This window comes from Dicentrarchus labrax, unplaced genomic scaffold (assembly GCF_905237075.1).
Source record: "Dicentrarchus labrax unplaced genomic scaffold, dlabrax2021, whole genome shotgun sequence".
In the NCBI taxonomy this organism is placed as follows: Eukaryota; Metazoa; Chordata; class Actinopteri; family Moronidae; genus Dicentrarchus; species Dicentrarchus labrax.
In genome coordinates, this window is record NW_026136718.1 from 20201808 (window position 1) to 20214575 (window position 12768).

A 12768-nucleotide genomic window follows, 5' to 3' on the forward strand; every position below is an offset into this window, starting at 1 on the left:
TCTTATTTAAAGTTTGTTGTAGGGCTGTTATGAGCTTCCCTGCTGCCATTATTGTTTCCTATGCCAAGTACATTCTCATTCTTATATAGTGATTAGGCTCAATACTGGAAGTCATAGCCACACAAAGTGGGCCACATGTTAAAGCATACACTGCTTGGTCTGTGTGTATTTGAAACACAAGAATAAATGGTATAGAGGGAGAGGAAATGGAGCAGGAGCTCATACAGCTTGCCAAACAATCAATAAATTTGCAGGGTTCTTGCCAAGATCCTCATTACTTGGCCTTAATTCTGTCGTCTTTGATCTCTCTTGTTTTTTGGAGCCTTTCATTTACTCACTGCCTATCTGCATATATGTTAATGGGATGAGGAGGCATCCTTTAAGTCAGTGGCAGAGATAATGAACTTTGCTGTTATTTTTTGGTAAGCATCTCATGTGTCACCCCGTAACAAAGCAGAGTGCCTTTTTGTTGTTTAATGGAGGAGCACTTTCTCATCCTGGTGGAGGGAAAGAGAGATTTAGAAGTGAAAAACAGGCGGGGAGAGAAAATGCAAGCACGATGCCAACTGCATACAGCTGCCATGCTGCACTTCTGAGGCTTTACCTAAAAACCTCTGCCTGTTTTGGGTGAATTAGGATGGCTGGCCACTTTGGCTGCCTGTCAAATGCACACAATCTTCAAAGGACAGCATAACCCCTTGAGATGGATGGAGGAAAGGCCAATAAAGATCACTGTCAGTCCTTCATGTTTTCTTTCTTTCTTTCTTTCTTTTCTTTTCTTTTCTTTTCTTCCTTCTTTCTTCTTTTCCTTCATCTTCCCTCCTTCTCTCATTCATTCATTCAGAGCAGAGTGGTGAGACAAGCGAAAGGGTCTTGTGCTGTCAAGATTGATGTCCCCTATAGCTCCATTGATTTTGCCATTGTGGTGCTGTGTGTCCACATTAACAATGACACTCAGCTGTCTCTTTACTTGGTTGTGAGTGGCTGGTTTTAGAGCTCCCAGGGCACTTTGGTCAGTATGGGGTCCTCTTACTGGTCAGCCGTGGGGACCCCACTGAGGAACAAATGAGTGCTGGAACAGACCTGAGAGTTGCACATCATCTTAAATGAACAGGTCAGAGTGGCGCCGCAGGGGCAATCAAACACTAGCGTGACTTTAATGGGTTAGGAGGTAGAAGCAAAAGCAAAATGGGGAAACAGGAGGGGAATGGAACTGAATTTCATTTTTTTAATCTTGTATTCTCATCCTATAATTTCCTGTGTGACATTATCATAGGCAAAGATAATTTAGGCTTTCTCCATATCTGGTTCTGTCTTTAGCTGCTCTTGCTACTGTTAGCTGATACACTGTGGTGCTGCTGATGCTCCTCCATGGCCTACTTTTACAAGCCCTAACTTCTTTTTTGCTGTAAAAGACTGAAGAGGATTTCATTGTGCTGTCTGTAATTTCAGGGTAATTTAATTATTGCTCTCCTTATTTCACATTGTCAGAACTGCCAAGATTAAATTGTTATTTTGATCCTTATTTGCCTTCTGTTGCCAGAATCCAGATCAATAACTTCAAGACTATAACTTAGCATGTTGTACAGAAGCTGGAAGAGTGAATGCAAAAAATATTAATTAGCCTCTCAGTGCAGTAGAGGGAGGGACACCAGGGACAGACCCAGTCTGGCCTGCTCTCTCAGGGGCCACACTGCTAGTCCGATAGGGGCCATATATTCCTCAGTGCACACAGTCACACTACGACACACAGTCATACTAATTAGTCCCTTAATCTCATTATGAGGAGGACCGTTCAGATCACCTGCACTAGGTTGGTCGTCCATCAGGGAAAGACCTGTTTCTGTGGTTTTATGCCTGCTGGATCTGCGCTCCTCAAGGAACAACTCTGTACTGTTATTAAGACCAGACAGCCCCAGACCAGATCAGTCTCCCTGGTTACACTTTTTTTTTTTAAGTATTATTTTTTTGGCCTTTATGCCTTTATTTGATAGAGAGACAGCTGGAGATAGACAGGAAAGGGGGGCAGAGAGAGAGGAGATGACATGCAGCAAAGGGCCGCAGGTCGGACCCGAACCTGGGCCTCTGCGTATATGTGTCGTCAGTTCTACTGACTGAGCTAACCGGGCGCCCTGGTTACACTTTCTGTAAAAACTGCAGTTTCGATGCCTGCCTATAGCCATTAAACAGGAAGACAGTGGAACATATTCTTCTAATTCCACTAAATATTTGATGACTCTTTCACATTTGATCAAAACTGAACAGTTTCCCATTGGAGATGTTCATCGCTTTCACCTTATCTGATAGAACAAACTGGTAGAAATTACGGTACGTTGAGAAATGCGCTAGCTCACTGAGGCCATACGAGTAAACCACCTTGCCTATAGAAATTAAAGGGAAATATACGGTGGAGTAAATCCTTCCAAACACTCCGTCAGCCCCTGCTGCTGCCTAACAAAGACACACTGTGAAATGAATATTAATGGCCAATCACCTACCTAATCTAGCAGAACAGCAGCCGTTACACATTGAGCCACCAGCACTGTGAATGTCTCCGTCACTGATGACGCAGACCGTTCTGGGATGTTTCTGTTGGGGAGACGTTTAAAGAGGTGCAGCGAGGAGGCAGCAGGGACCTGTCTTTCTCGTTTTCTCCTCACAGGTCTGTGATATAAAATAGATTGATTTTCCATCACACATGGCACTGATGACTGGCACTGACTGCTGCTGATATTTCATTTTTGAAGGGCTGTTCAGTGCCTCCTTAGAGAGCTTGGCGTCCTTACACAGGATAAATCAGCTTTAACCACTTTGATTTCATCCTAAACCCTTTACCAATGACCCCCCCCCCAGCATCACCATTACTATCTGCCTTTCCTTCTTTTTGGGTCATTTCTTTTTTCTTTTTTTTTATAAAAATCTTTTTTTAAGATCATCCTAAAAGAGCTGTCCTGGTCTCGGGCTAACTTATTTTCCTGTTCAACTACTAAATTTTTTTTGTTCCTTTATGCTCTTCACATTGCACTTTTTAACCCATTGTTAAGGTTTAGAGCTCAGAGATTGCCCAGAAAGCAGAGAGAGGAGCAGGCTAGCTGTCAGCTAAGGCTCTGTTGGTGTTGCAGCAGGCCTGCCTGGCACAGCTAGAGCTACAGCCCACTGAGGAGGCCTGGATTAGAAACAGGCTCTGGCATTATCAAGGCAGGCCTGCCACCCACGCACACACCCACACAGAGAGGACAAACAGGCAAACGCATACATACCCATACGGCTCTGACACACACACACACACATACACACACACACACACACACACTCTCTCCCTCATGCTAACACACACGCAGTGGGAAGTTGGATGTACATGGTAATAGGAACACGTGTGCACACACAGGGACATGCCCAGTACAGGTTACATATTTACACACAGACACACACACAATGTACACATATGCCGAATGGAATGGGCCAATTTTCTTTTCATGAGCTGTGTTTCATGTTGTGGGCCAAGCAGCGGCGTTGCATTGTGTTTGTGTGTTTACTCCAACTGAAGGACAATGAAAAGGTTTGCTCCAGTTCACTGAGATGTGACGGAACAAAGAGAGAGAGAGAGAGAGAACCAGAGCGAGAGGCAATAAGCTAAATGGAGAGCGAGGACAAAAAAGAAAAGAAAGAAAGATTGGGAATCTAGATTGAGAGAGCAGGTTTACATGCTCTGTTGCTGTTCTGCGCTCAGTTTTTGATGATGAATTTATCTGGCGTGAAAGACAACAGAGTGGTCCATGTATTAAACATCAGTGGCGTTCTCCTTTTCCTTACTAGAGAGACGAGCTCACCATGTCAGAGCAGCTCAGTAATGAACCAAGCAGGAAGGCGTCTAAGCTCCACTGATCCCCCTTTAAAAAGAGAGGAGGAATGAAGGAGAGAGGGATAGTTAGAGGAAGAGGAATGAGGGGTGAAAAGATGGATGGCGAGAGGAGCGAGGTGAAAGAGGGGGAATTTGTTCTGAGAGAGAGAAAGAGAGAGAGGGAACAAGTGCAAAATAAACAGAGAAAAGTGTGGATAAACCGGGAGAGAGGGAGGGGCTGCAGGGGCAAAGCAAAAAGCTGAACAGTATATCTTCTCCCTTCGGAGAGAAGAAAACTATAGATTACTGGTCACAATGTGCTTGGCTGGGCATAAATGGAGAGATCTTGAAATAGTAGGGAGCATGTTCAGAGGTTGTGGGATCAGGGTGAGCTAATCCAATGGTAAGGCCAGCTGCGGGTCACACATTCAGAGCTCACACTCCTTGTCCAAATCCCCTCTGGTGCTCTTACACAAACAATACTGATGCGTAGGCCTCGGCTAGCCCAGAGTTCAGTCAGCTAACTCCACCAAGCTGGCCTGGGATGTTCAGGTCACTCTGCCCGTAAGCTCTTAAATTTACCCTCACATCAGCACAGAATATGAGGGGCTGGGAGGAATTTAGGTTTATGGAAGACAGACAAGGGGAGAGAAAGCGGGAGAGTAACGCAACAGACAAACAGAGAGTGAGAGAGAAATGATGAAATCATTTCTATAGGGATGTGCTTTGCTCCTGAGGGTCAGATTGTGCTGAGGCTGTCAGAGTTATGCAGAGTCAGTGGAAGAAGTAGATCACAACAATTCTCTCATACACTGGGTAGGTGGAGATCAATTAGCCTTATCTAACAAACTACTAATGATAATACCAATGCAAAAGCTGCTGACACGGCAAAGAACAACGAAGAGGAAGCAGAGTGATGATGTAATGAATTTAGCTAGTTGAAAGATGCAGTATTTCTGCAAACACAGTGTCTCATACTCTTTTTTTCCCAACAAAATACACTATTACTGCAACTTCTGTCGTACACTCAGTCAGCACATACGCAGATGGAAGCAGCAGCTACTTAGTTACTTACAGCGTGTTGACAAACTAACAGAAACACCTTTTAATATTATACGTACAATATCACACTCCCATGGAAATTGCAAGCTTAATTTATTACAGGGCTGTTGTATTTGATTGGATGGTAGTGTTTTATCACATCTACCCTCTTCACTCACCTTTAAATATGCATACATACATAAGTTCAGCTAAACACACATTCTTCCTCACTCCCCTTTTTTTAAAAACACACACCTCCACTTCCACTCCATCCGTCGTTCGTTTGCGATGGTCTCGTAGCGTAGGCGGATCAGCAAAGGTTACTGTTGAACACAGAAAGGAAAGGTCAGAAATCATGTTTAGTTTTCCTGGGGCTGGGAGGTAATTCCAGCCAGCAGATTGTGTTCAGACGAGCAAGCAGGCAGGGCAGGCCAGTGGTGGAGATGCTCATGCAGAAGGAAGCGAGGCGGGGATGGGGACAAGGTTATCCAGTCAGCCACTGCCTCTCAGCCCCTCCGCTGTCACCCTTAATAACACCCTCTCCCTTATCACCGCAACAATCACCTTGAGAAACAAACTTGTCTTCTTTCAGAGAGGGATGGAGATGGGGAAGAGACGGCCCCCGTATGCATCTGGTCTGCCATTCTCATTACAGCACCTCAACCTCTTTGGGGACAGACAGACTGCAGATCAATTTAGTGCTCAATTCTCTACACTTTATAATTCATTCTCCCTCTCTTTCTCTTTGTTCCCCCTCTGGTTCTCCTGCCTTTTTCATTTCACCCTTTGAACACATCAAAACATGCAGATGATGTACAAAAGTTGTCCACATTCCTGTGACAATAAGGTGTTTTAAGTTCTGTACAATGCAAATGTAGTGCTTTGACGTTTGAGTTGTCATTTCTCGAGCAACAAAGAGAATCCTATGTGTCAATGTGACAAAAAAAGATGCAAGATATAGTGAAGCACACTGGTTGACACTAAATGGTTGACCTCCATCATTTGACCACCGCATAACTTTGGATATCAGTTAAGAAAAATTTAGATGCAACAATATGGACCATTATGGATGTTGTGAGGTGCCCTTAAATGTGCATTTTACAATTATGCTAAATATTTTGTATAGTACATATATTTGAAGATTTGTAACATCAAAGCAAACATGATGTTAATAAAAAATAATTGCTATTTTTTTTAGCTGTATCAGTCATTTTACAGGCACCTGCCTGTTTTGAATGCAAGCAATAATCTCACAGTACAATTACAGAGCCTTCCGTTGTGCTAGATTAGCAAAGAGGCTTGCTATGCTAACCGGCTGAGAACGTATAGAGTACAGTGGCATGGGGATGATAAAAAAAGAAAAGCTGGCCTTTATAAGGCTGTCCTTATTTAGACTTTGGTTTGTAACATTTTATTTTTATTGTCCGTTTCATTTCCATTCACTTAAAACAACCTGTGTGCAGTACATTAAGAGGAAAGCAGCGTCTGCAGCCTATTTTACTGCAGACATTTATTCCACTGCTAAGTATCCTTTCTTAATCCTTAACTGTCTTAGTTTAACTTGAATATTGTGAATATAAGAGTCCTGCAGATTTTGAATTTAACGTGACTATTTGTGCTCTTAGTCATACAATTTGTGCCGTATTTTAATTGAAAAAACTAATTGAAGTGGAGCATGACATGCTGATGTCAAATCTACCTTTGTACCCACCGTGTAAGCAGATGATGGCAATGACAAGCCCGTACCTGAGGCTGATAAACTGGTGTGTAGATTTGTGTGTGTGTGTGTCCTCTGTGGACTTGGTGCTCTGTGATTGCAGTGGAGCTGGAGGAGGCCAAGCAAGGGCTCTGATTGGAGGACAGAGTCTGTTCAACCTCTGCCAAATCACTGCAATCACCCGTTTGCTCCTTCTCCCTGCTTTAATGACACCACTTCATAAGGAACCAGGCTCATCAAGCAGCCAACCACACACACACACACACACACACACACACACACACACACACACACACACACACACACACACACACACACACAGACACACATACACAGACACACATACACACACTAACCCACAGTGAGGTCAGGCATGGCAGATCGGGCGGGGCACGGCAGGCCTCTGAACAGGGAGAGGAGGTCCACCAGCAGATGGGAGGAGATTAAAGCAGACTAGAGACACACAGGCAAATATATATATATACACACACACACACACCCACCCACACACACACACACACACATACGGTCACGCACTCATATAAATATAAAATTCATACATCAGAGATACAAACTCCACTCCCCACTTTGGGGTTGAGTTAGACTGAGTTAGACAAGTGTCATGACGTGCAGTATTGGGTTTCTGTAGTCTGTATTTACAGCATACAGGTTAAAAACAAAGAAATCATCATTTATTCAAATCCTAGAATATTATTGAGATATTTCTCAGGCAGTTTGTTCATTTTCAGGCCAACAATATATTTGTCCTCCTCTCTTCGCTGCCTGGCCTCTGTCCAGCGCTGAATTCTCTGACCTAATTTTGTGATTTTGTGAGACCTTTGCTGCCGATACTCTGTGTGGAAAGAAAGTGTGCTGTTTGTTCAGTGAGAGAGGCCAGAGACTATTTTGATTTGTCTATACAAAAACTGATAAGAGAGAAACAAAATGATGGTCATGCACAAACACTGGCCCATTTCAATACACTCAAACACTAAGAAATGCCACATTTCAGATTCCAGCTGTTAGCTGTTGAGAGTTAATACTGATTAAGTCTTTCAGTGTGTTAAATATGAAGAGAAATGTGTTTCTGTTTTTCAAGATTGTTGTTATTTTCTTCTGTGGTAACTGTTATGTGAAAATGATCTTGGATGTCTCATGACTGGGGAAATGAAATGAGCATGAATAACACATGAAAAAATGAGAGAGCAAACACAAGTGAAAGAATGGCGGGGCAAATAAGTGATGACAAAGAAAGAGACAGGAAAGAAGAAAACAAGCGCTTTTCCTACCTCAGGTTATGGACAGAGAGAAAAAGCTTTTCCAATCAGTGTAAAAGAGAACTCAAAATATATGCAATGCAGTCCCTCTTTTTTTTGGTCTACACAACACAACACACTGCAATTTCACTCTGAAAATGTTTGTGGAGCACTTTAGTGTGGGGGAAATTGAATACAACAATATGCCACCGCCAGATAAATGAAAATGCCAGTTCAAATATATATATATTTTTTAATATAAAATAACATTTTTACACATTAGATGCATGCATGAGGATAGTAATAGATTTCGGAGAGAATTTAAGCTCTGCCGGTATAAACCAGTTACAGCAGCACAAAGTTAGAGAAACAAGAAACAAAGTTATAGAAAACAATGAGCTGTAAACTCAGCTAGATCTTCATGTCTGTCCCTCTTGCTTAACCTCTTCTTTCCTCTGGCTCTCCATTTCAGCATATTAACTCCACTAGCCTCTCATATCACCCTCTGTCTCTCTCACTATTAGTTACACCGTTCAGTTAAATCACTACATTGTGCTATAATTGGACTGGAGAGGACACCTGCTTCAACCAAATGTTTCAAGCAGAGATATAGATTTAGTGGATTAGTACTGCGAGCCACAGAAATACTGTACGACAGTATTTCACCTGTATGGAATTCAGCTATGTTTTCTAATGCCTATATTGTCTGCAACTTCAGCTATGGCAGCAAGTAAAGCAATGACAAGGACAGAGGACATAGGGATGACGAGGAAGAGCTTGGGATGACGTGCCTGTGATGCACCATTAGGGAATGCCAACGTTGGTTCAGTGGGCACCGTAAAGAGGCTTTTAAATAAGGCCCAGCCACGTCTCACCTGCCTTTCCCATCTCATCTGCTGAGACGACAAATAGCGCTGCGAGCAAGCACGCACTGTGACACACAGTCCCATGATTGCCCACCCGCCCACTCTCCATCCACCGTCTTTCCACCCATCTGCCAGTCAAACGAGTGCAGAGGTAATGGAGAGAGAAGCAGTCATTCTGGGGCTGTAAAACTGCAGCAGCCGAAAAGATGATTGGGGCAGCCTTTGCTTTGGTGCATGAAGGAAGAAGGAGTGTTTTAACATTATTCATAAGTGTGTGTGTGTGTGTGTGTGTGTGTGTGTGTGTGTGTGTGTGTGTGTGTGTGTGTGTGTGCGTGTGTGCGTGTGTCTGTGTGTGTGTGTGTGTGTATTCCTGACTGAGTCATTACTGCTGCAAGTACGACTGTTGATGTGGTCATGCTCTGAGTGGCCTGGCCTTGCCATGGTTCATGGTAACTCGTAATGTGAGTTTGTATTTTCTAAAAACGGACCCCTGTAATCCTCTTCTCTCACTAGATCCCTTAGATCTCACTCTGATATTTCTACCAGGTTCTTCCTATCCCCTAATGTGTGCTTTGTTTGCCTTTTCTGTCCTTTATTCTTTCTTCCTTACTCTGTTGACTTTTCCCCTGGCCCCCTCTCATTGATGAGTCTATCAGGCAAACTGCTATTGTCAGGGATGATTGGTGAATGGCTCTCTTTGCAAAGAAGTTAATAAGCGTATCCCCAGACACTTCAGTTCTTAGGGGCTTGTGGCCAGGTCCAAACACAGGCCATCTTGATTGCCTCTTTGCAATAAACATGAAGAGGCCTCTGCTTAAGAATACAAAGACAGCCGAGGTTGCATTGGGGAATAACTAGAAAGAAGAATGAGGCTTCAAATGGCCGCCGTACCTTTGGCTACGGAAACTCTGACCTGACACTTGAACCAATTTTATAGAATGTGAACTTCAAAGAGCACTTTGATAGTGCAGGGAGTCATCGGGTGAGATCTGAGGGACCGTGCTGTCTTTTCATTCTAGATTAGCTACTGAGTTGGACTTAGACTAATGACAGAGGTAGAGCAGTGTCTTGATAAGGAAGAGATCTCCATCTGGAACAGATGTTATTTGCTATAGAATGACAACAGCTGATAGATATCCACAGACGTGCTTTTTTTCCATTATTGTATTGCAAATCTTCCCCCTCAGTATCCCCTACAGCAATAAACTTGTCACAAAACCCAAAACATGGCACATCATCGCTTGAAATATAAATAAGCCCATTCGTTACCTATTGATTTTCCTACCATTAGGGAAGCGAATGGCTCAGATGTTGTTGATGTGGAAGATATTGTGGGTCAATATTGTGTTGCTCTTAAAAGCCACTGGAGATTTTCAAGAAATTCGGCAGGGGCAAAGAAAAGAGGCCACTCTACAACTCTAATATTAAGAAAATGTCTGGACTAGTTCAGGGACATCTGCCTGGCATTAATGTTATCAGGGAATCGGGGAGCAGTGCCGGCACAATGTGCTTTAGGGAAAGGTACAGCCCGCAACAGCTGCCTGCCTAGACTGCTGGCTCACATCAACCTAATATGCTGGATTGGAAGCAGGAATTGATTCCTGAATGTTAAAGTGAAACCTTGAAGCACTGCTGCGACCCTCTTACTCCGACTGTTGGAGGGAGGGGTGCTTTTGCAAGCGGTTTGGCATCCATATCTGATTGGGTCTCTTAATCCACGGCAGCTCAGTTTGACAAAACCAATCTGAGAGCAGGGGCAGCAGCCAATGACGGGAGGAACATGTTAAATCTGAGCCTACCGGGTGTAGGACAGGAGGACAGCATCTTTTGGCTGCATCGTGGGTGTAATGATAGCTGGTACAGCAATGGTATCAAGAGATGCTTCCTCTCCCAGGTCAAGGAGGGACTGGAGGTTGAGATGCTTATGGGATGGGAAGTCCCGGCTCACTGGCTGTCAGCCCCCTCCGCCCTCTTTCCTTCTATCCTCCCACCCTTCCTCCATCCCTCCATCCTCCTGTTATTTTAGGCATCTTTTCTTGGCCTCCCAGCATGTACAATCTGAATTATTTATCTGGAGAAATGGGATCCCTGCACGACAGTCAAACAGGATTTTATTTGTACCGTTTGATTCCATTAAAATAAACAAAGTGCAGCCCCTGCCATGTTAATTTTTCCACACCCCCAGCTTGGGCTGACCAATAATTCAATATTATCATTTATCTAGTTTCATCTGAATCGTGTCTTGAATATTATTTTATCATTAACATTATAGTTCTAAAAATGTCTTTTGTCCAAATTGATGATGAACAAAAGTCATTTTGTTTTTGAAGAACACAGTTCACTGCTTTGGAAATCAGTTTATTTTATTTTAGATTTGACATTTATTGCATATATATCATACAGTATATATCAATATAAGAAATGATCCTTAACAATATTGCGATGATTAATTTAGCCATGTCACCCAGCCCTGCCTGCACGCCACCCTCCTCTTTTTCCATTTCTTTTCTGTTGCCTCACATATTGTGTTTGCATGAGACGATTCTACTTATGTGCTATTCCACGAGTAACCCACTTATTAATGTCCTTCGTCTGTCTTTATTGCACATGATGAGGGCAAATTGCCTATTTCCACTCTTATCACATGAGGCCACAAACAGAACAGAAAAAGCTGAAAACAGTCTACAGACAGCTTCATCTCAGCATGAAATGAATGTGACCTACAACTGCAGAGAAGTAATGTACAGCAACAGCACCGAGGAAACAAAGGGTTCTGTCAAAATTCTGTGTTATCTCACCAGTGTGTCTGCGAAATCCTTTCTGCTCTTGTGTGTGCATGTCAAGCTGCCTTGCCTTCTATCTGGATAACATTAATGAAAGGTGAAAGAGGGAATAATCAAAGATCACAATATTTTACCCTTGATACCGATGCGTGTTCGCACGCTGCTGGCAGGAGAGATCTCCTCGCCGTTCAGCTCAGCTCTGATCTGACATTAAGATTCAATGCTACATTTCTCTCTCAAGCTCACTCGTCTCGCTTTCTCTCTCATTCCCTCGGTACCCCCACCCCCACACCCCCACCTCTGTCCACTCAGCCTGGTTGCCTGACTGCAGCTAAAGGGTAAATGTAGCTCAGGGGAAGTGCGCTACCTCCACAAGGTCCCACCATGTGACCTGGACCTCCCAACATCTTGCTCTTGCTCTTCTCTCTCCTCCTCCTCTTTGCCTTTTCTCCACAACACATCTCTTTATCTCTATCCACTTCAGTGACCTCACCCAGAGAGACTGATGGCCTGAACCTCTAAAAGTGAACGCCTTCTCCACCAAACACGGCACAGCTCAAAAGTTCAGACTAACACTATTGACAATGCAAAGTACTAATATGGCCCTAAAAATAGAACTGATTTGTGTTTGAATTATGCAACAGAATACATAAAAAAATGTCTTTAAGTATTTACCTCATACCATCTATAGTTATGTAGAGAAAAATGAAAAAAAATACTGGAACTAATACTACGGATTGCCTTTTGCTTTCGATTAAAATAAGTGTTTTAGAAAATAGCAAACAATGGTTTGGATTTGAAAAACAGTACAGTAGTAGTAATATAACTTTTATGTAATTATTTCTGTATTTTTAGACTGTAAGACAACATTTTTATAATTAAATATTTATAATTACTCTCTGTCCTTAAACCATTATTTTTTTGGAGAAAAGGAAAATCTACTTTAGAAACCACATAAAGAGCTGTGACAACCCTCTGAGCAGGCCTGTCCCCCCAAGAACCCGGGAGGTGGAGTCAGCCTGTCTTCCTCTGGACCTTGGCTTCCACCCTGTTTGGTTTTGTTGTATTTAGTTTGTGTTTACCTTTTACATTTGCTGAGTAGTGTAAAATAAACTTATCTTTACAACTCATGCATGTTCTCCCTTCCTTTTTGAGCCTTGCTTGTGACAGAACAACAGACCTACACTTATAGTTGTTGTACTTACAAAGCCGTAGTAGTAGTAGTAAAATGACAATATGGAGACAGAATTATAATATTCATTGA

At 42.9% G+C, this 12768-nt stretch overlaps 1 protein-coding gene across 17 annotated transcripts in view; it reads left to right on the plus strand.

Annotated features, from left to right (window-relative positions):
* celf5a (cugbp, Elav-like family member 5a) overlaps nucleotides 1-12768 on the plus strand; it is a 189221-nt gene that overhangs the window by 99621 nt on the left and 76832 nt on the right. The gene's annotated exons all lie outside the window — the stretch shown is intronic.